At 45.7% G+C, this 28,000-nt stretch overlaps 1 pseudogene; it reads left to right on the forward strand.

Annotated features, from left to right (window-relative positions):
- On the forward strand, window positions 1–27,946 carry LOC120904743 (annotated as a pseudogene).
- The last annotated feature ends 54 nt before the right edge of the window (window positions 27,947–28,000 follow it).

Genomic DNA, 28,000 nt, shown 5'->3' on the forward strand with positions numbered 1-28,000 from the left:
CTCACAGTAACGCTTCGTTTGCCGCTCGTCAGTCAGTTGCTGGTAGTCCAAGCAAACGGTACGGTAGGCCTGGTGTGTGCGTTTGAGCGTTTGTCTCGTCGCTTGCTTTTCGGTGTACTCGAGCGCGCATTCGAGCGATCCTTCAGCACGGGGAAACGGAGCCAACGGTTTCTCACAGCTGGCTCGCAACAGAACTTGTGCGAACAACCTGGCGGTACGGTACAAGTGTTTGGAGGAGGTTTTTATGCTTGATTTCTGCCAATTTGTGTCCAAGCTAAAACACGGCGCAGTAGAGTGGTGTCTTCGCTCCGAAACGGTGTAACATTTTGTAGCTTTAGCAAATGAAGCGCACGAAGCGAATTACAGGTTTGATGCCAACGAAACAGGATAATTGTGGTACGTGCTGTGCTGGGTGTTTTGTTAACGGTTGTGCTGGCTCGTGTGTAGTTTTTTTGTTTGTGATCATTTTGGAGCTCATCCGCGAAGGGAAATTATTAATAATTTGAACGTGTTAATTAGCCTGCCTGGCTCTGCTCCTTGTGTACATGGCGTTTAACGATTGTGAGGAGCCAATCAATCGTATTTAATGATCGGTAATGATGTTGAAAAAGTGCGTAACTTTAACGAAAATGATAACACCCTTACCACATGGGTGCGTGGAAAAGTGTGATAATGCTGTGCTAACCGTTTCGTGCTACCAAAAGATATGTAAATGTACGCGCTACCAGACAAAAGGGAACATACACACCGTTGGCGATCCGATTGTGAAATCGAAACGGAGCCCCAACCGCTCGCGTAAATGTGTCTCCAATAATCGTAAATCAGTGTCGCTCCATCAAGGGTTCAGGTGTGAGCCTCTTCAGGTTCGGGCCGCACTGTCAAACAGTTTTCAGCAAGGTTTATTCTCCCCCAAGTGACTCAATCCTGTTAATTCAAACAAGCATTGGCAGAGGGTACGTGTCTCACTCAGCCGCAAAACGCGGAAAGCTGTGAAGCTCATTCACGCAATAAATTATGCCATTCGGAGGTTCCCGTGATTCCCGCACATTGGCGGACCTGTAGTGTCTTGTAGTATCCCGTGCGCTTGCGACATAAATTACACGCTAATGTGAGAGTGCAGTACTATGGTTTCTATTCGCGACCCCGGGCGCCATACAACCATGTGGAACGCTAGGTGGACGTGTACACGATTTGTATCGCATTTTTTTGTTTTTGTGGTTTTGGTATGACCTAAACACGAAAGGTACGGTCCATTTCCTTTTTATCTCACAGCATCTAAACCCGCACCACGACGGACGTCGAGCAGCACGTGCAAATGGGACACGTCGAACTGTGTGGTATATCGGGATCTATTGGGTATAGGGACTGAAGTGCGGTGGTTTGTGTGTGTGACTTTGGTCGACCGATCTGCAGGATTGTGTTCGGTGTGGCAATCCATATGACCTTTTGCTTCTCGACATCTGGACATGGCGCTGGAACACAGCAATGTAGGCAATTAATTAAGGTGACTCTCGGACAATAAATTGCAACAATCTGAAGTGCATCCGGCGTTTGGTGTTGGATTGTTCTCGCTTCTCACCCGCGTTCCATTCTAATGGAGCTATTAAGCAATAAACCGAAACCTGTTTACCAATAAGCTCAGCTTTCGAGCTTTTTTGTTTTTATTTTACATAAATAACGTTGCTTCTGTAACAGGATTAGCTTAGCGGATAAGCTTGGATGGAAGACTTGATTCTGATATTTATTTCCTCTTGAACAACGCCAAGCCTTTCGAATTCTTGAACGTAAAACCCACTCAGCAAAACTCGGGAAGGTCAAACGACGATTCTAAATTGAATGTAAAATTCACTCTCAGTTTAATTCTGCGGAAGTAACAAATTCTTCGCATAATTTAACCCTTGTATTCGCCCCGATAAGCATTGTTAAATGCTAATTAATAACAAAATTATCTCCTCCAACTCGGCACCATTACACCATGAGCTTCAAACAACCGGAGCCAAGCTCTCGGTTGGATGCTCCAAACACCAAACGAAGGACAACGAATCTGCCCATAAAAGCTCATAAATTTCCCGATCAGTCTTTGCGATATACGCACGCATCTGTTTGCTCTGGTATGTAAACATTGCTAATACGTCACCACATTGACACACGCCGGAGGAACACCATCGACGCCGATCCAGAAACCTTCGTTGTGATAGGACATGCAAATAGCTCAGCTTGTGCCTTGTGTCTTGCCAAAAGCAGTATAAAACCATATCGTCAAATGGACGCAGGATGTTGGTTGGAAGCTGTCAATTCCGAGCTTGATTCGTGCTCTGCCTTTGGTGGCTGCCGAAATCGATCCGACAGTGCCCTCCTCCCCTTGCCGGTCAAACAAAAACGTGTTTATTAAAACATTGACCACCAATGCGGTGCGGTTCGTGAAGATGCAAAGAAGCTTGTGGCGGATTGAATTCTACAACACCCGGGCCGGCTACTAAAAGCATTCAGCAGTTGGTGGGTTTTGTTGTTTTTTTTATTGTTTTATATGTTCGTCCGCCCGTGGTGGAATGCGCTGTGAGATAAAAACTTTCTACATTTGCGTTAATAGCACCCAAAAAACAAAACAAACAAAAAAGCGAACCGAACAAGCTTACAAGATCTCTCACAAAAGCTACACATTAATACATATGTGTACCTCGCTCGATCGGTTCGAACGTTATATTTGCATATTGGTGGATTTTATGTGTGTGTGTGTTAGTTGGGTTTTTTGCTTGTTTATTTTTGCCCTGCTTTATGCGTGGTAGCAGCAGCAGCCACACGATCAGGTGCGGATTTAATCGAGAGCCAATGAAGAAAACATCACACTGGCGATGGAGCCTGCCGCCGCACTGTAGAATGCAGTTACAGCGAAGTACTACGTGCAAAAATGTCGTACTGGCCGACCCTCTCAAGGTTAGACCAACAACCCGTATCAAACTCTGAGCCAGAGTCGGTGGGTGTAAGTAAGAATCGAATGCAATGGTTCCTTCTGAAAATGTTAGCCAAGCCGGCTAACTTCTCACCCGGGGGCTCATTAGGCACCCACTGGGGGGAGAAGGCTAAATTAAGATAACGAACTCCAAAGATCACAAGGTCCAGGTTTGTCCCCGACCCCGCTTGTTCGAGCGGACTATTATGTATCTATGTTTATGTGCCACTCAAGCACGCTTGGTGTGAGGTAGTCCCTTCGGGGAGAACATAAAGTGTTCGATTTTGTGGCCCACAGGCTGGCAAAATACATCCTGACGAATGAAGAGCTTTGTAGAAACGTCCACAGATAAAGTGAGCCAATTATCAACCGAAACTGCAGCAGTTCCGGGTCGATCTTATTCCAACTTTAAATTGGATAACTTGCTACTTGGAGTAAAAATTAGGAGAAACTACACCATAAAGTCTACATTCAACCAAAATCTCAACCTAATCCGATTAAAGCAACGTATTAAATCGTAAAATTATTCCCACACTCTGCTTCCTTAGACTTCAATATTTCGAATGCCATAAATATTGGATTAACTCTCACCAACAAAAAACTGCAGTGTTCGTTGTGACACGAACAAGTGTCAGAGCCAACAAGTAAACACAAGCAGGAGCTTAAAGCTACAACGCCAACCACATCGTGTGTACTTTTACGGTCATTATTGTTGTGAAAATATTCTTTCGCCTTGCATGTCAATTTGTTGAACGCAACGCACACACACATATAATATGGCTTTTTATGAGATCTGAAGCTCTGGATTTTTTCCCTTTTTAAAAAAGATCGATTGTACCGGATAAATGCGGGTGCACGCTCATATGCATATTGTATGTGATTCGAAAACGAAAAGAAAAAAAGCACACCGTACATACCTTGACATGGTCCATCATATTTCATTTTGATGGCGATACTCCATTAAAACTGTCGCTCCACATTCCACACGGCGCAGCAGCAGCAGCAGCGAGATGCATCCCCAATGCCGTGGTCGTAAAACAGGATCGAAGAATTGGTTATTATTCTTTACGAAACACCCGTAACATCTTCCCTCCCGATGTGTGTCTCTTTCTCTCTCTCTCTGATTGTTGGACGAATATCCTCAACGGTCTCAATGGATTGGAATTTTTGAGACCAATTCCCAGCTCCGGCCCATGTTTAGTCAAATTAATGACCTAATTTTTCACACATTATGTGTAAATTAAAATACTTCCAGCTTCAAGCTTTTTTGTGTACAAATGCTTTTCTGAAGTTTTCCTGAATATCCTAGCCTTATCGCTTCCAAACAGCCCCAACAACGCCAAATATCTCGCGACCGTTACCATACGGACAACAACAAAAAAAGAAGCATTCATAAAACAAAACCGCCGTAAGATGTTTCACCTTTTGCCCTGATCTTCCGGCTAGTGACGGTGAGTAGTTTTACGAGAAGCAATTTAATTAAAGCCCCATAAAAACGGCCAACCTCACAGATCAGAGGTTTATGATGCATCGTCAAACGTGCGGGAGCGTGCGCGCGCGCCCGCGGGTAACGGAACGGTGCTGTGTGTTTGCGTGAAAACAAATCCCCGGGAAAGGCGAAACCTACGCAGATCCGTAATCTTTCCCTTGTTTATGGTATCTATTTCACTAGCAGCACTCCAGCGAGAAGCCTCCAAGATCACACTTGCCTTACCCGAACCCCCCACTTTAGACTTTTAGTAGGTCTAAAAAAGCAACCAAAACCAACCCCCGAAACTACAATTCATAAATCGCCACCGGGATTGCATATATTACGCGACCGTGGCGCCAGGTCTAACCATTACCAGCGACGCGTGCGTTCTTCCGCCAGGATGGGGCCAATTAAATAAATCCATCCAAATGCTGCCTGCTATTCATAATTCAAAGGCGAACAATTATGTTACATTCTGTAGTGGGTTTTCCTGGTTTGGAGTTTGGAATCGTGTCCAGGAGATCTCCGCAAAACATTTCGTATGCATCAGTGAGCGATCGAGCGTAAGCATTTAGCACCGAGTGTTAGCATGAATGCATAATGTCTTCCAATGTACCTACCAACATCTACCAACATCTACAGAATTCCCGGTGTTGTTTTATAAGAAATAAAGACAACGAGTTGCTTCCAGGATTGATAAATGTTGCCAATTGTACAATTTAATCCACTTCATATCGATGCAACACTCAGTATGGATGGGTCATAACAGAATGCACGATCTTCTGGACGTGATCGGCAAGCAAAGATGGCGCATGGCGCATTCTTTTCTACCAGTTGTTGTTTGCTAGAAATTCTTACCCCTCAAACACCATACTTCTTTTATGGTCAATAATTGGTGTTAGCTCTAGATGTAGTCAAGAATTAAAAAGACATTAATTCTGCACGACTTACAAATTAAAGAAATTGGAAGCAGCCGTCATGCGCAAAGCTTACAACCATTTTTAGGACATCGCACGTATTCGCACACGCACACGATCCTCGCGACAAGACGCACAAAAAAGACACCGCCACCGTAAAAGCTGTTTTCCGAAAATGTTGACAAATGTTCAGTACTTTCAGCACACTGGACCTATCCGGGGCTAGCCAGCCCGGGTAGGGATGATTAGATTATTTCGCTATTTGTCATGCCCGGCCAGGGCAACTGGCAGACACGCGCCTAACTACACTACTCTCCCGAAACCACAGACCAAAAAAAATCGCTTTCCGTTTTCGGTGCGGCGGCATCTTTTCCCACGCCACGGCCTCAAAACCACGCCGGCCGACCAGTCGGCGGTGCCGTATTGTTTCACTGCCGATGCCGCGCTGCTAGCTGCGTGGAATGTTATAATTAGGTAAGGGATGCGTGGCTGCCGCCTTTCGGTGGAGCTTTAGCTCCGGCGCGCGATTCTCGACCGACCGACCGACCCGATCGATCGAGATTTACATACAGTGGTGTGTGGTGAGTGTGGCTTGTAAACATAATTTATCACCGTATGCGTGCCACGGCAGATGATTTGCATACACGATCACGCAGACCATTCTGTTGGCCCATCATTCGTCATTTGGCGTGGCGAAACGGGGAAAGATTGTACTATTTGCCTATTTGTTTCTTTTTTGTTGTTGTTGGTATGTCTCTCGCTAGGTTAGGGATTGCGTTGTGTTTTGCTTGGGATGGAAAAGATGTTTCCCCCACGGGGCAGGCAGGATTAAAATAATCCACTCCACTCGCTCGCTCAAGAGTTAATGAGTGTCGCTTTATTCGTCTGGATGCGTGGCCTAATGGTTTCATGTTTGAAAACAAATGACACAAAGACGTGATCGTGAGGTACAACGCCACTGCAAACTGCCGAAACCGTACAAGCCGGACATAAATCATACCGGATGACAATTAACAAAGCAGCAGCACCCCGCTCCTGTACACATAAGGGCATAAGGAGCAAGAGTTACAACGCCCAACAGCAAGAGACGCGTGAAAGAAAGTGGCGCTGCACCGCGCTCTTCCCGTGTTATGAAGATCACGATCACCAACGCTAAAACAGTGACACGCGTGCTGCCAAACTAAAATTCAGTGACATCAGCACCCGGAATCAGCTTTGTTCCGTTTTGTCGGTGTTGTGTGCGGTGTCAGCAAATTACAATTCTCAACGGAACCAAACAATCAACACCTACCAACCTCAAGCGCCAAACACTAGACGAATCTCTCTTTTCTTCTCCTTCAGAATTCAATCCTTTCAGTGTAAACGTGTAAAGTGTGCCCCGACATAACCGAATTGAGTGAAGAACCGGAAGGCGGACAGTTTCCTTCCACTCGCAAGATTGAGCACGTGCTAATCGGTGGGTGAGAAAATCGGATCTTTCCCAGGCAATAGTGTGTAGCGGTGTGTTGCAATCTTCAAATAGCTGTGCGGTGGACAAAAAAAATGTCAACGAACGCCCCGCACAAATGGGGCCCGCGATGGAGTGAACACGGTGGCGGCGGTGCTGCTGACGGACGGATTGCCGCCTGTCGCCGTCACGCTCCACGGTACCATTTGTCAACCGGGCGACAAATGATCGTGCTCTCGACGCTGACCGTGCTGTTCGTTCTGACAGGTAAGTCATAATACATGGAGACAAGGGTTTTGCCGAAAGATAAACATTCTCCCGCGCCATCTGTCGGCTGACGCTTACTGTCAATCTTCCGTAGTAGGGTAGTACTAGCACTACCGTGAGGATAGAATGCGTTATAGCACGATCGCTCGCAGCCATCTATTCGCTTGCAAGGATTTCTAATTTATTTCACGTTAATTTGTAAACCCGTTATTACCTGGTGGGCGTTTAATGGAAGTAATCACTTCTTAAGCCAACCACATAAATTACCGTAATATGATCAGGATCCGCACGTGACGAACGCTTCGGGGTGAGATATGTCCCAAAGACACTCTTCTCGTGCGCTTGAGTGGGGAGTGTATCATTTAACCATGTTTTATTGCACGAAAGGTGGTTGTAGAAATGGATGGCTTTATTTTTTCCTTCCTGCTCCCAACTCTACTCTATCCTACTGGATGTACAACTCCCGTGAGTAACTCTGCGCTCTGACAAATGACTGACCATTACTCACGCATGCATTTACCGGCCTGATGATGAGCCGCCCAACGCACCGTATCTTGGGGGCAGCACTTTGGACGAGAGCTGCGAAACCTCAGACCACGACGACGAAGCAGTTTGCGAAAGTTGGAGAGAAATTGAAATTTAATTGCATTCTTCAGGCTATGTGGACGCTTGTACACGATCACGCGAACGTAGATGTAGATCGTCCGGTATATCCCCCCTGTAGGCTTCTCCAAATGCGATAATGTGCTCGCTCTTGATGAACATATTGTTTTGCCGGTGTCAGCCGGGTCCCTTTTGCTGCATTCTGGGACGGTAGGGCAGGGCTTCAGGTCAAGTAGAATATTTAGCACAAGTGCCAAGTGCTCCCAATGCCTGTGTCACGCTTTCGTACAGTACCTCCACGCATAACGAGCATGATTGATAACAATGAAGTTAAGGGAGAAATTCGAACCGCTCTTTTGTTCCTCGTTGAAGGATGACCTTATGTTATGATGCTTTTTTCTCGGCTTTATTACCTCTTCCTGTACTATATATTCACAGTTTCTTCACAGTTTATACGTTAAAAACGATACCTCAACAAGACTACAAAGTATTCGCGGATTGCAAATACACGTTTACAAACAAGTGCGACAACACGTACGATCGAGTTCGATGTTTCACATTGACACTCTCGATAATGTGTACCATTAAGTAGCCGTTTTTACAGCATTTTTTGCTTTCTTTCTGGACATTCCACACTGTTCACACCGCTAAAGTGCCTATTTCACGCCATCAATTCAAGAGCTCTCTCCCTGCCATAAGTCTACAAGTGGCTTTGTCAACAGCGTATTAATTTTAGCGCCTACTTCAGAAAGCTAACTACTTTCACGGTGCAAATTGCCGGTGCTAATGTACCCGACGTTGTCCAGCGGTAACGCTTTGCTTCAACCGACGTGCGGATATTGGAAACACATGAAGAATAGAACCGAGCAAACGGCTAAATTATTTTATAAATATTTGCCTAGCATCATCACAGCGTATGGATAAATATTGCTGGAAAACATCCCAAAACATTAGACGAACGGAAAGACACCAAACAAGCGATGTAAACTTCATTAGTCGCCACAACGATTCCGGACACAAAAGACTGAAAACATTTATAATAATTATATAAATGTGAAGCCACGCGAATGCCGCCGCAAGTTCCGTACGGAGATACAAAAAAGTGTAATTAAATTATCATCTCAATGGCCTTTGGTTAAATTAAATCGTTTTATTATGCAAACGCTAACTAACGTGCGCTATCGCTTTTGCCCTCCAACCGACCATAATCAAATTCATTTCGATCAATGTCGGGTTGTGTCCGCAGGGGGGAACGAAAAAATGGGTTTCGATAGACGGACGCGATTAGATGCGAACCACTGAACCCACTGAAACTGATATCTGACAGACGCGCACTCCAATGTCGATCGAACTCCGATCCCCGATCGATGATGATCGTCCAGTGTTTTACTGTCCCAACATAGCAACCTAACGCAAACGTGAAAAAGACGCTCGCATTTAAATGAGGTGTCAATGGGAAGGTAGACCTCCATATTTCCAAGAGGCGGATCGCGCTCATCATCTTTTGCGCTTCGTAACGTAAACCGTTTCACCGGTGGTGGTGTGATGTACCGGTGTGGAATGGTTAGGATAGGTTTCTAAAATAGCCCAAAAAGCTCGTAAAATCTCTAGTTCGTTACCGTTGCCGTTGTTGTCCCACGCAAGAAAGTCATAACAAACCCGCGCTCGCAACACGTGCTGCAACTATTGGGAGGTTCCAAGGTCTTCAAGCTTGAAGTGCCACTTTGTACACGTCCACGGGGGCTGGTGTATGAGGTTTTGAAGGGGAAATCGTTTGCATCCCGAATGATTAACTTCCCGCCATGGGAAATCTTTCAACACACCACAGGAAAGGAGTAAATACCCGGGATGGCAGCAAAATTCGCTTTAGCCAACGCGAAGATGCGCATCAACTTTGATAGACGGCCGGGCCGGCTAACTACACAGAGACTGCCGATCGTCACTTCGAAGATCAGTTCACCTACACACACATCCCGGGTTAGCTAATTACTCATTTCTTTTTTTGGGCGTTTTACTTTTGCGATCGACGTGAGAAGAAGGAGCTATTTTTAACAAATGCTTCCTTTTAAAATATTTGGAATTCGCGCGTGAAGAACGCTTGGTGCTTGTTTTCGCCCATTTTTTGCAGGCATAAAACGCGAACAAATTGCCAAAAGGCATAAGCAAACATTTCTTATCCCGCGGAAGGACCATTGATCTTGTCCGTGTCAGTAAAGAGTGTTAAATATATTAGCTCATAAATAGAACTGAACTGAATCCGGAAGGACGCAAAACGAGGTGCATTTTTCTTTACAACTGTTTACCTTGTCTACCGTTTAGCTGATCTGAGCATCACTTGTCCGACCCAATAGGCGTCTCGACTACCGAAAGCTGACCAAATTAACCTCATTGAACAGAGTGCGCGATGCCCAATAGCTCGCCCGACCAGCCGCATCCTTGGCGTGGGTGGACACAGTTTTGGGAACTGTCAACTCTAAAATCACACTCCATTAACCTCCACTGACCCGCAGGCGGACGAGCAGACATGACGGAGACCAGTCTGCCTGGGGATACTGGGTGAGGGCGTCAAACACTTGCGGCGTCTAACTAACAGCCCGCCCCAAACCAAAACAACCTCGATTCAATAAATCTTCCCTATCTTATTTGCACTATCTTCTCTGTCCCTCGCACAGTAGAGGTGTGCCGCCGTACGGCTGTACGCAACTCCGTGGCACGTCCCGGATGCAGCACAGAATGGCTCACTTCACTCGTAGACGACGACACTGGACACACGGGACGCCGTAGTAGTGGGTCAACTCGATACCCTGCTGTGACTAAATTACTACCACTACTCTTACTACTCTACTGCTCCTCTTCGAAGCTGCTCTGCTTCCCCCTGGTTAGTACACACTCCTCTCAAGATGACATGTTCCGATATGACAGTCAATTAAAATTCAACGATTGCAACGATTTTATTTACGCCCATGATTGAATCATAATTTCGCCCGTCATTACGCCCGTCGCCCGGTTTCGTTGGTGCGGGTGTCTGGCTCGGCGAAGCAAAGGCTTACTTGATCGTCCCCCGGCTCTGTTGCTGCAACAAACAAGTGTGGCGCTACGTACGTTTTGGTCTGCCGGTTTCGCACGCGACAGAACTGAGTAAAAAAATGCCGCCAGAAAGGGTCGCTGCCGAGACCGAGGCGAGCCTGAGTAGCGTTTGAGCAGTATTGTGTCGCAATTTAGTCACACAGAACACCAGGGTAGAATGAGTTGTTTATGTGCATCGGCTATGGTTTGGTTGGTTTCCCGTTCGGCGAGCTTATCTTAGCATTCGCTGCTGGGTGTTTATTGCACACGATCGTTGGGGATCTTTTGTTTCTTCTCAGTATAATGAGCTGCGTATTTGAATGCAAATATGCGTATTTTCAAAACAGGTCCTTTGGACAGTTTCACAGAACGTAGCCAATAATTTACAATAAAATCCAATGTTGTCGTTCTACAAATTAAATGCATTTCCCGTGTTTGCATTCGGACTCCACTCCCAACGATACGTGCGCCAATGCCAGCCAGCAATTCCGCACACGTCACGTCAACAAGCTTTACAACTAGAATAAATATCCATTACAATTCCCATTCGAACCTAATCACACATATCGTTAGATACCTTCATGGCGTTCGTCAATCATACACACTACCCCCGGATTCAAGTGCAGCCCCATTTAGCTCGTGTCAACCATTCAACATTGCCCGCAAACATTGTTCCCATGTCGACCTAATCATCTATTAAGCATATCAAGATGTCATCGTACAATACGCCGGACCGATCATGGTGCAACGATAGATCACGGCCAGCAAACGGTCTGGATGCACACTCTCGACGGCATAGAGTTAGAGCAAAACCGGACACACAAAACGATTTTTCCCGTGTCGTGTGTACAAAACAAACAGGACCTAGTAGTTTAATTAGTACGTGTCGCGGATACGCTGTCGCCCGGGTCGAGGAAATTAGATTCACTTAACTGACCGCCATCAATCACCATCAGCGTGTGCAGAGCGGGTTGCAGCAGCAGCACAGACGTACTGCTAGTTAGTTGCAGCAGCAGCAGCAGCAGCAACTAGCTGGATTGTTCTACACATGGCCAGCCAGTTCGAGGCCAGTTGACAGTTGACAGTGCACACGGACGTCTCTATTCCAAAAGGCTCTGACGTGGCTCTTCCTACAGGTCAGGACGAATTGATGCATCAATGTCGCTGCCTAGTGGAGAGCGCGCGCAAGTACAATAGACTCCCGTCCCACAGAAGCGGAAATTGGAAAACGGAGATGGATGACTTTTTAATGCGCTGTCATTAGGAATGGTGTGTGCGCGAGAACTCAATCTTTAAGTCTGAAGAACTCTGGCACTCCACACAATTCCACACCCTTCCTGGTATGCAGATTTGGTACGGGTCTCACTCCAACTGAGGGTTGTACATGTTGATAGTACGATAAAGCATCCATACCCACGGTAATTGAACGCCATTTGTTGTCCACCGGGATAGCAGAGCTTTAAATAGCGCACCCCATCATCCCAACGCTCGGTCCTCGGTCTCGATCTTACGTCAATCGTGGCTAACGATGCATTCAGCAGATCGCTTAAGTACCAGCTGTGAAACAAAACCAGCCACGCTCCCTCTTCCCAAACTTTCCACCCCAAAAGGCAAACCAAATAAACTATTCTGCTGCGAGCGAGGAATGCCAATCAAAACTGAATGCGGGAAGGGAGAAAATTTCACCCACCCTCAAGTACTTTTGCTAACCCTTTTTTTTCAGTGTGTGTGTGGTGCAAACGAATGCAAACAAACAAGAACACACATCACCGTCTCCACCCGCTGGGTGATGGTGTTTATTTAGCAAAAATTTCTTCCCCTTTCTAACAAGATCCTCTATCCGCTGCTTGCCGATAGTGAGCAGGCACCAACCGACCAGTGGGTGCCAATGTTTGTGCTAGAGCGATAGAGTGTCTACTTATCTTGGATTACGGCTTCGGGAATGGCGAGAATAGTGTTCCGTAATGTGAAACGTTTGCTGCGAGCGAGAGAAGCAAGATAAAACTTATTCACGTGTTTGCTCATCATTTCAACCTTTATCGGGAGGTGTTTTATCTAATCAGACAACGCAAAAAAACGTTCCCAACTGTAATGCTATTAAACTATGAAAAAACGACACGTGTGACACATGCCAATTCCGATGTCTGCACGCATCTACATCAATCTTCAGCCGTGCAAAACCACAGCCTCAACTTCTCTTGCTTGTACGCCCAACGAACGGGGACAGCCCGATCGACTCCTGCACGATCACATCCGGTGACAGTATGGTGTCGAATTTATTGAGCAATTTGATCGATCCAGTCCATCGATCAAACAATTTGCGCTACGACAAGCGCTGCTACCACAAACGTCTAAAACCACACGGCTTCAAGCGCGATCGATCGAAGACACATCTGCAGCACAGCCGGGGGAGTTCGATCGTCCACAATTGCTTGCAGATTTTTCGTGCACTAGTGAACCGCAGCAAACATACCGAGCCCAAGGTCGCCGCAAGAGATCAGCAGTAGAACAAATATTTATTCTCCTTTCCCTTGTTTCCCCCTGTTCTTTCCCATTGCTGCTTGGTTTGCAATAAAACAAAACTAATCACATGGATCAAATCAAACGCTCATCAGACGCGTCTGGTACTTGTGACGGTATGGAACCATTTTGATAGATAAATATTTACTGCAAACGGTTTAGTGGCTGTGCCGTCGCTTCCATTCCATTTCTATTCTGCAATGTACTACTCGCCTGTTTTAAGGAATATCTATTTATAGTGGAAACGCTTCATAAATAAACTTAAGCGCACGGCTATTCGGACATTCGGTCCATATAATAGCAATAAAAAGCGATGCAAATTTTACTCGCTACAAATTCACTCTTCACTATGACACGGGAACCTTTTGCCAACAAAACGGCTGTATCTACCCGCTCAGTGCCATTAATCACATTTTTACGGTAAACTGAGCAGCTCATTTCGGGTATTGCAAATCCACATTTCACACACTGCGAATTGCATATTAATCATTTGCAAAGCCAACAGCAAAAGGCCAAACAAACAGGCAAAGAAATAATTCACTTTGAGCTGCAATTTTGATGCACACGGAATGACATATCTGCAAGTAGAAAACAAACAACATTCCACGGGCTTGCAATTGATTTACAACGCGCGCTGACCATTGCCATTCGATGTCCTCGCAAAGACCAAAAACCAAATTCCATTATTTCTTCCTAACTGTTGGGATTGACATTTAGTTAAGCGTTTTTCTGGGGGTGCATTTTTGAGGACGTAAAACACCATGTTGGAGTCATTTCTGTCGCCTAACGATCTGTACAACAAGCTGCACACACAAAAAACAGTGTGAACGCTTTAAAACAAGCGTATAAATAAGTGTAACTCATTTCGCAGTCAAACTAGCGCGGCTGATTGTCGATACGCACGCTTCTTTTTGTCTTTTCCTTTATTTCTCTCACGCTTACGCGAGATGAGACGACCAAAACGAAACTCTGCTCGAGTGAATTCATCCATCGGATGAATTAATGTCCTTCTTGCTACTATCCCCGCGGCCCCAGACCGAGACACCGTGACGTCTGCTAACAAAACCGTTCTCTCGTTCTCTCACTTAACAGACTGACGGAGATTTTATCTGCCTTCCCTGCTGCAAGCTACTGCAAAGCGGTGGGAAACATTACACTCTAGCCTCCGCCTCCGTAGCGATCGTAGCGGCAATATGTAAGATTAACCGCCGAACGCAAATCGTCAAAACATACCATCCATCATTCGCCTAACCCGGCGTCTAACAACGATGCGATAGCGACGTGATGAAGTTTTTAAGGTGTTGGACCATTTGTTTCCCGGGTTGTGCATGTGGGTTTTGATGTCTGATTTCTGGGCCCTGCCCTGAGCGATGTGCCTAACGTGACCGCAAGATGTCATATCATTCGGCAGACCCGCACCAATTAATTCCCCGCGCAGCCAATGCGGCTAAAAATACTAATCGCTAATGGGTTTGGTGAAAGTTTTATTTACTAAATCGGCATCAGTGTGGCATGAATTGGCAGGCTGATCATTCAAGCGTGTTCTGGTCAAACGAATGTTGTACAAGCGTGGACAGACATCTGCTTCCAGACAGGCCGTTCATTACCGAGTGGCCGGCGGAAATCTTCTGAAATCAGATTTTTATATAAACAAGCGTAAATTTACTTTCATACGCAGGATACGATCACCGTTCTGACGGCATAGGGACACGATGATCGTTCCATATCCTCCCCGATCCCAGGAAATGCTTTTAGTCGCGTATGTTGTGCTCCAAAAAAACCCCATTACACAAATAGAGTGTAAAACAAATTGAAAAAACACAATTTTTCTTGCAAATGTGTTCCCCGCCAAATAAAACACACAAGCGGAGCGGCATTGGCACAAACTGTGCCAATAAATCAAGTACTTCCATAGCGTTCCCCGCATCATAAATAAAGACATTGCCGCCACACAAAACTCTGCACCAACCACCACCACACATGGAGAGCTAAATGCCAAAAAACGCAGAAAAACAATAAAGATAAAGGCTTTTTAGCTCTTTGTTCTTAATAGTTTTCAAACCCGTGAAAAATCAAGAAAAATTGGCTTTTAATCTTTTGCACACACACACAGCGTGCTCTCGGGGTCTCAGCCGTTGAAATGTTTTGATTGCCCCGGTATCGGTTGCTAATATATTTATGCCTTTACCGTTGGAGCACATTTGACTTATCGCTTGCAAATTCCATTGGAATCGATAAAGCCTGAGCGCCTGAGCGCCAAGAAGCGTTAAAGAGGATTTGTTTAAACTTACACCCCGAAAGGTTATAATGTGCCTCGAAAGGTAGAAAAACTAATTCACCACCCGCTGCGAGCTTGCGGCGAGATGCAGCGCACTCGGGGGAATACGGTCCCCGAATGGTAGCTGCAAACCACCACCGCCACCCAGCGAAACCTATTAAACGGTCCCGCGACCGAGCCGGGCTGCGCCGATCCCTGGAAAACAAACGCAAACATCAAGACAGTTTTTGCACAACAAACGCTCCGTGTGAAAAAGGGGCCCATAAATCATACACCGAAGGCCAATTCCTTCGTCGGTATCGCAAACACAGGCACACATACACATACCGGGGCTCGTAAAACCAATATTGAATGTAGAGAGGTAGAGCAAAGGTAAGTCTACGAAGAGCAATAAAATGTAAAACGGCTCAGTAAACAACCAACTGCGCGTGTGCTCTGTCGGCGCGCGGTTTTGCACAGGAACCACAACATAATATCCATAATATCCTTCACGTCCTGTTTTAATGGAGTGTGAAAAGTGCACTCCGTCAACAGCGGACGTAGTGATGAAGCCGTGCATTGCCGTCGCCAAGATATCTTGACCTCCAATTGGCACTGGAAAGTGAGAAAAGTGCTCTCGTTATACTGCGGCTTGCGTCCCTTGAAGAGCATCAAGAGTCGAGCAGTTCATTGGCGTCGTAAGTCAACTCGTGTCAACTGTCAAATGGGGCAGCCGTTCACGTTGCACTGCATACTCGCAATCACCACCAACGGGTCATAACCACCTTCGATTGGATTGAACCACGAGGACCCTTCGCAGTATTTACAGCCCACACGCATCGCATCGCCTTCGGGATTCAATTGTGCCACGTCACTGACCACTGGCTGCGATGTATTAGCATACCCTGTAACTAGCAGAAACTATCTGCAAACTATCGCTGCAGATCGGAACAGCCTCAATTAGGCGGGCAGAGTTGAGTGCAGAAATTGTAAGCCTTTACACACCACAAAAGATCCCAATTACCATCCCCCTGTTCCGTGTTCCAGGAGGGGCGCCACACACTTATTTGGAGGAGACGCCCCGAACGAAGTTGATGGTGGTGATGACAGGGCTAAATCGTTACAGAATGCAGTATGCGTTAGAGGTCAGAAAGGGGTACAGCAAAAAAAAACGGGACATTAAATGACATATTGTGTTGCAGATGCAGATACGCTGGGTACGTGCGTCTAATGAACGTCTTGACAGGTTGCCAAAAACGGTTTGACGCTCTAGTTGAGTCGGGTGCCCGTTTTTCCCCTCTCAAAGTCATTCTGCGTACATTACGCCTGGCGGGAAGGTGGTGCATCAGGATCGGTAAACCACACAACATCAAGTTGTATCAACTGGGAGCTGATGTACCTCAAAATGACGGTGTCCTTATAGACAAGTCATACCAGACATGTTGAACTTTTTGCTGAACCAAACGGGCAAAAACAGACACCGTCTCGAACGCAGCGTCCAATTAGTGGCCCGGGGAGCTACCAGATGATTACAGGCTGTCGACCATACTGCGTGAACACTTCATAACTGCCCGGTGCTATTAGTTGCTGGTAGCAACAGACGATCTTCAAGGTTCGCGGCCGAGATCGTCGTCCGAAATGGATCGTCACCGTTTGGGAAAGAATTAATTAGCGACGACAGCGTACAGATTCTGTGTGCGTTTCGGACATTCCGCATTGCTGTTACTACCAGTTACTTTCTGGTAGATGTCATCATCTTGTTCTACATCTCGAATTTGTATGTGCTTTCGTCACAGCATTGCATCTGTGCAATATCTCCCCTCAATAATGGTTTGCAAATTCCTACAAATTCCTGCAACGAAATAAAATATCCTCTACATTTTCCACATTCTTCAAATTCCCCACTGAGGGATTGATAAACAAATAGAATTTGCGAACGATCGCACACGGCTTCCGCTTCACTTCAAACTATCGGACCGAGCTGACGTCAGGAAGCGGGGTGTGGTGACGTGCATCATTTCTCCACCGGAAGAAATCGGATCCTCCACATGGTACAGGAAGACCTAAAAATAGTTCATTGCCATGATGGAATTTGCATGGTTAGTTTCATTGATACACTTACGAGTTCAATGCTTTAAGAGAGGGGTGGATCAGGTGATCTAGTTGATAGATGCACCAGCTCCTACCAGGCCAGTGAGGATCGTATTATCATCGTAAAAGATTTTAAATGTTTGATTACGTCTAAGAAATTCGCATGATCGATCAATAAGGATCGTTAGAATCCAAAAAAGAAAACCAATGATCAATGAATGCCCCTGAAAGGCCCCTGAAATACACAGACAAGAACAAGTGGATCCCTACCAGAGAGTGGTCAAAGAACCGGTCCCGCTTTCTGCATTAAAATCGGTCAATGTGCTACATTTGGAAGCGTATTATTTATCGCCCTTCCTTTTTCGGATGGTACTTTGCCGTAACCCCTTCAGGACATTCTCTTTCCCTTGTTGTTCTCCACAACAGCAGAACGGGAATAACAAGCCGGATCATTAAGCGTTGGGATCCCTGTTCCAAAAACTCTTAAAAGCTCTTAAATCTCCGCTTCCATTATCGATTCTCTCGCAACGATGGCGCTAACGAGATGGTTCTTCTAACGTTTTTCCCTTGAATGAACAACAGTAGCTCCAAAAGAAACCCGAAGCGTGATGCAGCGATCGCGATCAAGCCTTTCAATAAACTCCTATCAGCTTAATTAACCGAAACTTGGAGCGTCCAAAACTGCACATCAGTTGCAGAAAATGCACTTCATTACTTATCTTTCGTTTTGATCCTTTTCTTTTCGCCCAGAAACTTGTCTCGAAACAATCGGAGCGTGTCTTTTATCTTTTTTGTGGTGTGCAGCAAAAAAACTCTTGATTTTGCTCCATCAGAGACGTTTTTTTGTGGAGCATTATGACGCTTTAAAAATGCCTCATGCATATAAATATGCTCCAGCGATCCTCTAGCGCAGATAATCATACCTTGATTTATGAAGGTGTGACATTAGCCGGCGTGAAGAAACTATCTACCATTAGATGAAAAGATCACACCGAAGGGGCACCGTGCAACAGTGCGCGAGCACCGGCGGGTCGAAAAGATTAATGTCACCGATAATTATTCAATTTGTTGACAGCTTCTTAGCCTGATTGCTACCTTATCGGTAAGAAGCATCGGATCGGTCGATTGGTTGCGTTCTAGAGGTATGATCACGTTTGGCAAGCGGCTTGTGAGCCCGTTTGTTGCTTACAACAGTGTTACCGTCATTCAATTACGATGCGATTACAACGCTCAATTTGAATAAACTTACACCCTGGAACCCTGGGGGCGTATTATTTATGTTTCTTGTAGTCTCTGGAAGTGGTACAATGTAATTCTGGCTTTTAGCAATCATTCAATGCCTTCCAAACCCCAACTCTTGTCTGTTCATGTTAAACTTAATTTTAATTATGATTCAAAAGCGCCAAAGCACCATGACAAGTAGGAAACATGTTTGCAAGCTAATGATCACATCTGTTCTCGTTCGCTTATGCCACATTAGTCAAGATTTTTGCCCTCACGATGCCACCACAGTGTCTTACAGGATCGCTCCGTTGCCGTTGCGGTTCATTCCCGAGCTCCTTTTCGTTGGCGAATGGAATGCAATTTTGGCGTCTGATTTATAATGCCAAACTTTGCGCACCGGCAAGCGTGTACAAATCATAAATAATTGACCGTATAAGCTAAATAACACAACCGTAGCGTCATTAATAAGTGACCTGAGAGGCGCTGGTGTGTGAAATTTCTATTCCCAATCAAGGGATTAATTTTTCCTCCGTTTTTTTACACCGTAAACGAAAACATGGGTAATAGGATTTTGGATTTTGTCAGTATTTTGTCACGTTTTTATATAATTTCCCTTCTTTCTTTCTCTCCCTCTTTCTTTTCATGTTCGCACAGCCTCGCTACCTGCTGCAATGGGCCACCAGAGAAGTTACAGTATCGAGCCAACTGCATCGAATGCATCCGATGGAACAACTAACAGGTTTGCTTTAGCGTTTTTTTCTCCTTCCTTCTGCTGCTGCATCTTGTATACAAACTTGTGCGTGTGTTAGTGTGTGTGTTCAACGTTAGTCGATCTGCATCTTTTATAGCAGCTGTATGCATGCCTTCTCTCTTATCAAACGCTTTTAATCATGACGCTCGCAAACGGGTGCAGTATTACGACGACGACCGTCCGAATCGAACAGGATTTGCGAATGGCATGCAGTTGCTACGATCCCTGTGTTTCAACACAAGAACGCACAACTATTTTGTTTGATTTATAGACGAGCAAGTGCACACTAGGAGACCTCAGTATTTGGCGGAAACACAGCTCCAACCCGCATCATATTACGTTCCTCAAAACCCGAAAAACCTTGGAGCAAATTTTTAATGAGGTGTCCCATATGTAAGATCCAAACGATCGAGCGTTTTGGTAGCGACTAACGCTATTGCCAACCACCTAATGGTTAAACGGGCACAGCGGGGCAGAATGTTCGAACAAGCATGCATAAGTTGTACAGCCCCAGGAGGTCCAGAGGGTGCGCGCTCTCTCTCGCTACTCTTCACAAGTTTTGCTCGCAGCGTAGAATCAACTCCGAAGAATTTGGTTTTATTACATATTAGTTTCCGAACGAGATCATTTTCTTGTTTGTTCGGCCGTTGTGCTACGCTAATAATATGCCACTTTTCCCCCTGTTTTCCCCCGAATTAATAATTTCATATTGGGTCTTTTCAAGCCGCACATTTGCGTTTTTGTTGCAATGTCCACTCGCCTCCAGACGAGTTTTAAAGACGAGTTTTAAAGATTGCTTAATTAATAAACAGACTGGCGTTGGTGAAAAATCTCGCCCCATGGTGCATAACGCGATCGATAAAAACAAGGTGCGGGAGAGTCTCTGACTGTGGGTGATAATAACCTGCTGAGAGAGTGGAGCACCACAAACCCAAACTGCTATAGACCACGTCAATTTGCATCTGCTCTGCTGCTAATAGGATTAAAGACTCACTCGACTCAGCGGCGCTCCGGCAGGACACAGGTAGCGCCTGCACACATGCAAAACCCCATTCACCAACACTATTTGTCTGCCTAATGATGCTGCAGAATTCAGTTTCGTTCCACTCATTTAGCCCAAAACTGAAGGCTCCCTACTGTGCCGAAGAAATAAAAAGATGCGAAGGTTTCTATTTTCTCCTCCGTATGGCGATGAAATGCAAACCATTTAAAAATACATTTTTCAAAGCCCATCCTTTCTGGTGGGAAAACTAGGGATAAAGCTGACTCCAAATGAATAGCTAACGAAGTCACCGTGCGAATCTAGGGTCAGCGTTTGCTTTCCAATCTCATTTGCTGAAGTGCTAAAATCGAATCAGGCATGATAAGCGAAGGTAGACGAAACAGAAAACGGCAACAAAATTTTGAATTGCCGTTTGAATAAAGCGTTGCATATTTTAATAAAGCCTGCGATCATAACTGTCGCTTCGATTGGGTGCCAAAGATGGCAGTTGAGCAAAAAAAACAACGGGGGGAGTTATTTCAAACATTTCAACCAATAAAACTGTGCTCCGAGAGCCTTTGCCGAGAGGTATCAATTTTCCAAGCGCGGTTTAATGTGGAGACCTTAAGGCATTCTCCGAGGACCAGAAGGTGACTTAATGAAGTTATCGCTTCTACTAACATATGGCTTTATTACATTGATCGCTCTACAGTACAGCTGTATTAGCATTGCAATTAAAAGGAATGCTTTACTACATTCGCTGTAGCAAATCAACATTCGAATGCGGCCTCCGATAACCTAATAAAACTGCGCTAGCAATTTAAAAACCGATTCGTCCGAAAGTCATTCGACCCCTTATTGCATCCCGGTGGCTCCAGCGATCTTCGAGCAACTCTTTCCGCAACAACAACAACACCAAACGACAGAACAGATCAATCTCGCTACCGTCGAGGGAAGGCGGTCGCTTCCATTCCGTAACGATCAAAGCTGTTACTTGCTTGCGCGCACAAGTGTACCGGCGCGAGTATGTAAATTTTCTGATTCATTTACCCCTCAATGCCTGTGTGTGTGCCAAGATCCAAGGGTAGCCTGCTGCCCTGTCCAGTCTAGCGGGAGTTCCATTCGCCAATGTTGTGTGACGACGGCTTGACGCGTGTTCAAGCGTTCGGCGGGGCACTACCATGTTCCAGCACAGAACAGAAGTAAAACCCTGCGCGAGGGAACAAGAGGTGAAAAATTAATTAATTGACATTGCTATTGACCATTGGATTTATCTAGCCGTTTATATTCCGTTTCATTTGTAACTGGCCGAGCTGGCAGCCGGTTGCACCAACCGAACGCTAAGCCCAACTCCCTTGCAGACTTGCTGCCATTTAAGCCTTCCGGATAAAATAAGCTACATGGAGCGGGTCGATCGTTACAGCTGCTGCAACCGCAACGAATTCACCCACCGTGAGTTATTAGTTCAATCAAAAGGTACTAATCCCTGGTGGGTGGAAATTCCCAATCATCAGAAGGTGGCAACGAAGGTGCCGTAGAGCCCTTTTAGTAACAAGAATGCATGGTGGCATGGTGTTAATAACTCTGGAATGGAAGAAAGGGCAAACTACTGTGCTCGCTAACGATCACATAATGGGTAGTAAAACATCTTTATCGACTGACCCTAATCAGTGGAATAGTACCACCTTTTAGCATGCCTTAGCACAGACAACCGGACTTGGAAAAGGAACCAGTAGTCAACTGCAATAATGGAAAAGAGGCAGGCACACAAAAAATCCATTTTTCTATTTTTCAATTCACACGCACATGTAAATGCCTTCATACCTTTGTTGCTTTTGCCTTTCTGGGCAGCAGCGGGCAGCCAACTCGGTGCAAGATAAATGTGCATTTTCAATTTATGCATCCCGCGAGGTATTATTACGCTGCAGGTAGGGCTCATGTATTCGCTGCAAAAACGAACAAGCGATGGAAAAAAGCACTTCGATTAGATTAGCAGATGATATGTCAATTAGTGTGCCGATTACAGGCACACAGACATATCGATTGAAATAGGGTTTTGCCTCTTTTAACCGTAATCGATCAACGACTTCCGGCGTGGAGTGCCAGTTTCAGCGGATGCTTTTAAGTGTACACTACATACTTTCGCCATTTCTTGAGCTCTGATTGCCCTAATTGGACAGTCATAACACGATAAGTCCTAACGACATTGACAATCCGAAACTACAAGACTTAATACCGACGATGGCGTGCCAAGTCACATGCCGTCTCTCTATAACTCTCACTCTCCTCCAAAGCCACCAGAGTAAGGCCACGGCATCTCAATTTGCATAGTCATCAATCCTAGACATTGATCGCTAAATAAACCAATTTATCTGCCCGATGACAAATAATCCACCCACACATGCACACGCACACGAACACATCAAAATGCATACATTCTCTGCACACGACTTGCAGTTGCACTTGCACTCCTTCTGCTCCTCCACATTGTGTGTGTGTGTGTGTGTGTGGCGCGCTGTTGCGTGCTAATTCCCCGTCCGCCAGCGGTAAACAAACATTTAGTCTTCGCCAACGTCAATCATCCCCGACCAGTCAGTCGGCAAAGGGTGGAATGATTGATGAAGAGAATTCCCCATACCGGTTGCAAATCCCCAAGTGTCTCCCTGCAAGCCCTCCTGGCCATTGAGCAGATGATACAACCGCGGTATTCGGCCAAAACTGGGTGGAAGTAAGGACGTTGGACGTACGATATAGTATTTCCACATTGCTGACCCACAAAAACCGGCCCGGATACACTTGGTTACACCCCGAGAACGCTAGAACCCTCAGGAAACGGACCTCCAACGAAGATTTTCCCCTCCTCGTGATGATGATGCGAAGAAAATGCGGGAAATAAAACCAAATTATGCACTTCTACCGCGTCGCGCCTCTTCGGAAGTTGCCCAGAAGCTGCATCAACATGATTTGGGGATGAGAGTAGGGAGCATGGGAATTATTAACCGATCAACTTCTCCCGCATACCCGTGCAAAGGAAGAAGGGGTGCAATTATCCGTGTTTCTGTTTTTGTTTTGACGTCCTGCTTCACGTCCTGCGCGCATTTAGAGATCATTGTGTACGCGGCTGTAGACGCGCCCCGAGATCGGGGATCGCGGTCCATCTTCTGATTCATCGCAAAACCAGACCACACCACCTGTTTCCGAGTGTTGCTTCGTCTGCGTGCGTGGTGTGTCTGGTGTGTAATTACTATCATTTGCAAGCGAATTATTTGTTCAGCCTGATCGTGTCTAACACAGTTGCATGCTAATAAAAAAAAACATTTGGTGGGAGATAAAGATTGCTAATATCATAATTGAAACCAATGAAGAATGGATATTAGCGTCTCTGAATGATCGGTAACGAGCTGAAACGAGATCGTTTCTGGCGGCAGACAGAGATTGTTATTTTTAAATACCGATCCTTGATGGGATGAGAACGGTATGGAATTGCTTTCGTAATGTCCAATATGGGGCATCTTCAAATTGGAAAACGGACCTGACAGACTGATGCCTCGATCAAAATTTAGCATTTTTTGAGTCATTCTTCTTCTTGGCATAATATTTCCTACTATACAATTTCATCGAATAAGAATTAAACTTGTCTACCTTTGTAAAAGCTAGTGCGTCTACCTAATAGATCATCGGATCATCCCCGTTTTTACAAGCGTACTAACAAACAATAACCAATGTGTGCAACTGATCATCGCTATTATACGCTACAATGTAAAGCTGTCATTAACTTAATTATACAAGCCGTTTACTTCATACAGTACAGTGTTTTTGTAATGCATTAAGTAGCATTATTGCAGCGCTATTGCCCGCATCTCTCTTTAATGCAAGCGTTTAGTGTTGCACGTCAGGCTGAGTTATGAGGCTCCCAGGGCCGGACACGATCGTCTCGGATACATAAATACTCGCTGTGGCACCTCGCCGGGTGAGATTAGATAAGTGAACGTGAACACAGTAACTCGATGCTTATTAATCCAAAACCCCTTCCTTCAAGAGGAAGCCACACAGTGCCACATATCGCCCAGCGACGCAGTTTCACTCCTTCAATCTGCGTTTACTTGCGCACATATTGCGCATATGCACATATGACCGTGTGTGTGCAGAATATCTAACAGTTGTGCAGTTTTAATGCACGCGCCTGTTAAAAACATATTTCAACGAGACAAGATTAAGATGATGGCCAATAGTGCCACTTGACACATGGCGGACCGCCGTCTTCCCCACCATTTATTAGTGACGAATCCTTTGATGTTCCTCTCGAAAGCTTGATCGACATATACACACACACATGAGAAGATCCATTCCTTTTTTCATATACACACACACACGCATACATACTCGTTCAGCCCTCCCACCGACGGTACCAAGTATCTTGCTCGATTTCCACTTCAACAGAACCGCCAGTACGCTCACCAAACGCACCGCCGGTTCGCAAACAAACGGTATGGTGGTGCCGCTATGGAGTGGACCGACACCAATAGCAACATCCGTACCGGGTAGAGGGAGTAGCAGCAGCACCACGTCGAGACGGCGAAACATACGACCGCGTCGCATACACCACACGGGAGTTGTTCGTAGCGGGCGCAGTAACACCGGCGGAACCGGCGATCAAGTAGTAGCCGCTAGCACTCATAGACACCATAGCAAATCGATCGATCGGTAAGCAAGTTTTCATCTCCATCTCCCACCCATTTGGCAGGATTTTCCCTGTAAAAAGTTGTACAAAGTTAATAATTAAAAAACACTACAAAATTCAACAAGTCGTCAGACACGCGACACACCAGACGGAGAAGCTCGCGCGGTAGTTGTATCGATTTATCGATTTGCATCTGCAGTACAAACGAACGCTTATCACGCAATCATTCCGCCTAAGCAGTCAGCTGTCGCGGTAGAATCGTTTATGCCCTTCATGCCCCGTTGTTGCCTGTACATGTGCGTGCCTTCAATGTTATAGATAAATGTGTATAGTGGGGGGAAAGGACGGGGACACTCTGTTCGTGCACTTGACTAACTAGTCCCGGTTGACTAACCATATCTCGCCTTTCTCCTCCACCTCTAGCAGAGTTTCATCGACTAGACAGCAACAGCCGATGGTGTACAAGAACCTCCAGCAAGGCTCCATAACGCTCGAGATGGGATCACATGCATTTCTGGCGCCGGATCAGAACCGAACGTTAACGTACCTGAACAGAGCCGACTCGACGGTAAGTGAGGTGGTTCTGTGAGACCTTCTCAAGGACGCGGAGTTGATTTATCGTCCGTATCGATCACATCTCTTCCAGGTAAATCGACATCGCGCTCCCTCAATGAAGCGAAAAAATGGACGCCCACCACAGGGTTACCATCATCGCGTTATGGTTCCCGGTCACTTGGTATCTGGAGGTGGTGGTGGTGGTGCAGGTGGAGGTGGTAGCGGTGGCTCTGGTGGCTACAGACGCAATCACGGCTCACCACTGCACCCAAAGTCGACAACGGTTGGTGATCTTTGCATAAGCTGCCCGCCGGAACGGACGGCGATCGCCCGCAAAGGCCTGGACGGTGTGCTGATTGAACCACCATGCCTGTCCACCTGCAACGGGCGCCCAATTTCCAAAGAACTGTACGAGCTGGAAACACTGTTCGGCCGCATGAACTACAGCATGGCGAAGGAAAGCACGTACTGACATGCGATCTACGCTACCGCGTAATCGTGAAGCAGTGCAAACGGTACAAACCGAAAAACCGTGACCTCAAGGTTAGCTGCAGCCTGGAAAACATCTGGGGCTCGCGGTGCACGTTCCACTGTCGCAGCGGGGGCTACCTGAGTCGGCCAAACTCGTACGTCGAATGTGGCGAGAATGAACTGTGGGAAGGAGAGGAACCGTACTGTATATTTAATGGTAAGGGATTTCGATCGAATGAAGCCAACTTTCTTTCTCAATATTTTGTATCCTCTAAATTTTAAGATGCGAATATAGCCAGCAGTCTCTCTAAACATAAATAAACACATGTCTCTTTTCTCCAATCAGATGTGTCCGACGATTATGCGGCCGATAGTAATGCGTCCAACATGGCGGGTGACTGTCAGCTTGATATTCCGCCGGAAAATGGGCGCTTTGCCTGCGATCTGAAAGAGAACGAGGGTGGTGGCGCTAGCAATGAGCTGTCCGTGCCTAACGGAACCGCCTGTCAGGTGACGTGTAATGAGGGCTTCCATGTCCCGGCGCATCTGCAACCGGCCACCTTCTTCGGCTGTAACGACGGTCAGTGGAACAACACGATGCGACCGTTCTGCTACAAACCAACCCCAATCCCGGGCAGTAGCAGTCAACGTCGTCGAGGATATGGGTAAGGGGGCACTAGTAAAGGTGGGTTAAATAAACCGTCCACCAAGATAGCGATAGAGATAGAGGGAGGGAGAGCTCGAAGTATTTCTTTTTTTTTTGTAGAAGAGTATTCGTGGTGAGAAATATTCGGAGAGTAGTTTAAAAAAAGCCAAAAGGCAGTAAATGGCTTTCATTGCTTCTGGAAAATACATTAAGTTATAAACAGGACTTTTACTTTACGCCCGATAAATCGACCTAACAATAATAAACGAACATGCCTTACGCAATTAATGTAATGTTGCCATATAATCGTCATGGAAGCGCGTCCATATGGACAGCCGGTAATGCTCGGCATCTCTAGCTCTAGGCTAGACAGACGTCCGCTGTAGCAAACTCTCACAGGTGCCCAAAGGATTGCGTATACATTCAAAAAAAACTTCATTTCATCGCTCTTTGGCATCAGATAGCAAAACAAAACTAAATAAAACAAAAAAAAACTGGCATCGGGAACTACTAGGGAATGCAACCAAGTTGCGCCAAAGCTAAGCAAAATGTGAACGTGTTCCTTACTTAAATGCAGCCGTATTAAGATTGTTTTCGCTTTTCGTAACTCTAACCAGCTAGGGGTGTTAAGTAGCAGAAAGAGTTGACGATTCGAAAGATTTGATGAAGGAATGTGCGCAACGAAAAGCATATTTTAATGTTTAAGGTAGCTCCGTGTGCAGCACGTCCTTGTAATGAAACATGACAGTGCGTAGCGTAACGTTAATAATAATAAAACAGAAACCGAACTGTTGAGCAAATCAATTACGATATCTCTTCGAGCTGTCGTGAGATGACTAATTCTTATTAATTTGTTTACAAATCGTTTCAACTGAACAACGACAACAGATGTATATTTTAGGCGTTCTTCTCTTATCACCAATGATTCAAAAAGATGTAGTATTGCTAAAATCAACTCGAAATTTTCCCGCTTATACATGATAATTTATACAAACATTTTGTTTTTCTCTAAACGGTTCAAAAATAAAAATGATATAACTGAACTAATGTACGTGTTGCTAGGTCTTTTATTAACAAATGTTTGAAAGAAATGGACTTTTT

The sequence above is a fragment of the Anopheles arabiensis genome, chromosome 3 (assembly GCF_016920715.1).
Source record: "Anopheles arabiensis isolate DONGOLA chromosome 3, AaraD3, whole genome shotgun sequence".
NCBI classification, from domain to species: Eukaryota; Metazoa; Arthropoda; class Insecta; order Diptera; family Culicidae; genus Anopheles; species Anopheles arabiensis.